Source organism: Echinops telfairi, unplaced genomic scaffold, assembly GCF_000313985.2.
Source record: "Echinops telfairi isolate 266 unplaced genomic scaffold, ASM31398v2 ScPeMD7_7472;HRSCAF=8510, whole genome shotgun sequence".
Taxonomy (NCBI): Eukaryota; Metazoa; Chordata; class Mammalia; order Afrosoricida; family Tenrecidae; genus Echinops; species Echinops telfairi.
Genome location: NW_022111376.1, coordinates 7,767,227 through 7,769,749, shown reverse-complemented (window position 1 = coordinate 7,769,749; position 2,523 = coordinate 7,767,227). Strand labels below are relative to the sequence as shown.

At 56.8% G+C, this 2,523-nt stretch overlaps 1 pseudogene; it reads left to right on the top strand.

Moving 5' to 3' along the window:
- The window catches only part of LOC101639600, a 3,298-nt pseudogene extending 2,301 nt beyond the window's left edge, over positions 1-997 (top strand).
- The last annotated feature ends 1,526 nt before the right edge of the window (positions 998-2,523 follow it).

The following is a 2,523-nucleotide window of genomic DNA, read 5'->3' as shown; positions in this document are numbered from 1 at the left end:
GCGGGGGAGGGGTGTGTCACTGCCAGATGTGTGCAAGATGTCGGCACAGGCCTGGGAGACCCTGTATCCGCAGACAGCTGAAAAGGCAGCTGTCTCCCCCCACCCCCCAAGGAGGCACCCGTGGGGAAGTGTTTCCTGACCTGGGCGATGGGTGCATCAGGACAAGGGCAGAGAGCTAGAAGCAGGAGGCAGAGGCCCCATCCAGCAGGACAGGGACACGGAGCTCCCCGAGACGACCCCACAGGCTCCAGAACCTGCCGTCTAGGCTCAACCCGGCTGTGTCAATGTTTCCGCTCTCTCCAAGGCGCTGCGGAGGAGCGACCTGAGGCTGAAAGAAAAGAAAGGAGCTCTGTGGAGGCGATGCCCTTGACGGAGCTGCTTCCGCAAGTTGTCCACGAGGAGGCGGCCAAGGAGGTGAAGGAAGAGGAGCCCAGCAAGCGCGCAGCTGCTGAGTGAGACAGCCCCTGCAGGAGGACGGCCTGGTGCCCAAGCCCCCGTCTTCATCTCCGGAAGGGGGCAGACACTGGGGAGGACGAGGAGAAAGCCCAGGCCGAAGCCTCGGAGGACCTTTGGGAGATGGCTCTGGACCCAGACCTGCTGCTGCGTGCAAGATGATGACGAACCGGAGTTTGCAGGAACAAAGGGGCGGGTTCGGAGGTAGAGCCGGTTGCCTCAAACCAGTGGGAGATGGAATGGTCTGAACCCCAGGACAAGGATCCCAAGGAGCTGGATCCCTCCGCTGTGCGGCGCTGGGACTGTCTGCTGCGATGCCAACTGGGGTGACTACCTGCACCGGGGGAACCTGGAGCGCCTCCTCCGGAAGCAGCCGGCTAAGCAGCTGGTCAGCAGGGTGGTGACCCGGAGCACCTGCCTGTTCCAGGGCCTTCAGTACAGCCGCCAGGAGGCCGTGGGTGCTGGACATCCTGAAGAGGTGTTCTTGGGGAACCTGGTTATGCTCCCTGCTCCTGAGAAAAGCCCACAGAACACGAAGGCCTAGTGTCCCCCAAGGGCAGCCTGTCAACCTGGAAAAGGAGATGCCCACCCCGGTACTGAAGCTGGGTGAATGGCCCCGGGCCCATGTGGCCTCGGCATGGGGGAGGTCCTGAGGCTCATGGGAGACAGCTCGCACTCTGTGGACTCCAGTCCTGGTCTGAGTCCCGGCTTTGGGACTTGCTCCCCACCCACAGGAGAGCCATGCCAGTTCTCGGTCACTGAAGTGACGAATAAGGCACTAGCAGCGGAGATGGAGGTGGAGGAGACAGCTCAGACCGCTGAGCAATGGAAGAACCCGTTTCAGCGGCTGCTACAGAGCTTCGGAGGAAGCCTGGCCCCTCACGCAGAGCCTGGTTGAAAAGGCCGACAGCCGGGTAGAGACAGAGAAGCCAGCGCCTACCAACCAACCGAGGGGCCGGCACGGGAGCTGCCATCCTGCGAGCTCAGCGGTGGGGCCTGTGAGTGAGAGCCCTTTGGAAGCAGAGAGCCGCTGGAGCAGGACGGAGGAACCATAGGCAGGGAGGCTGGCTCCGGGCTCAGCCTCTTGAAGGACGAGGCGTCAGGGTGTGACCAAGCAGCGAGGAACCCCGGTTCCAGTTACTCCTAAATCCACCACCTTTCACACCCTAGACCAAACGTTCTCCACCTTCCTCATGCCGCGAAGCTTAGCAGCTATCTCAATTTGTGTGGAGATGGTATTTCCTACACCAAAACCATAGGATGGCCGCAGAGAATAGGTCATTGAAAACATCACCAGGCCCCTTCCTTCATCCCCTGCCTCTCACCTTCTTTGCTCATTCGCTTCCGTTTCCTCCCCCTGCAAACTTGATTCCTTCCTATGGCAACTACATGCAAAACCTAGTCTCAGGTTTTACATCTGTACAGTGCCAGCTATGCATTCAGCCCTGGGCCCCACAGCTGAATATCCATGAGAACAGCTTCACGGGTGAAGACCTGGCCTGGTGCTTTAGGTCACTCAACACAGGTCTTGGTTAGAAAAAGACAACCGGGCAGGCGACTTTGAGACGTCCACAGCACTACAGCCTTGGTGCCTTCCTCAGACAGGGAGAAATCAGAAGGAAGAGTTAGGTTGGGAGAAAATGGGAGATTATTCTTTTTCCCCCAACTGTTTATTCACTTCTTCAAACATATAAAATACATGAGTGTACAAAGAATACTGGTATGGAAATTCTATATTCAATACCTGTTCAATATTTCTCTCTGTGTGTGTATGTGTGTTGAAATGGGTAAGTGTTCACCTGCTAACCAAAGGCTGCCTATTTGAACCCACACAGTGACTCCAATGGAGAAAGATCTGGCAATCTGCTCCCATAAATAAAGTCTGGTCTACTTTTATCCCCCTCACCAAAACTAAATCACTTTTACCCCCCCCCTCACCAAAACTAAATCACTTTTACACCCCTCCCTCACCAAAACTAAATCTGCCTTGGGAGAAGTGCAGCCAGAATCCTCCTCAGGAGCAAGGACGACGCGACTTCTTCTCACGTACTTTGGCCATGTTGTCAGGAG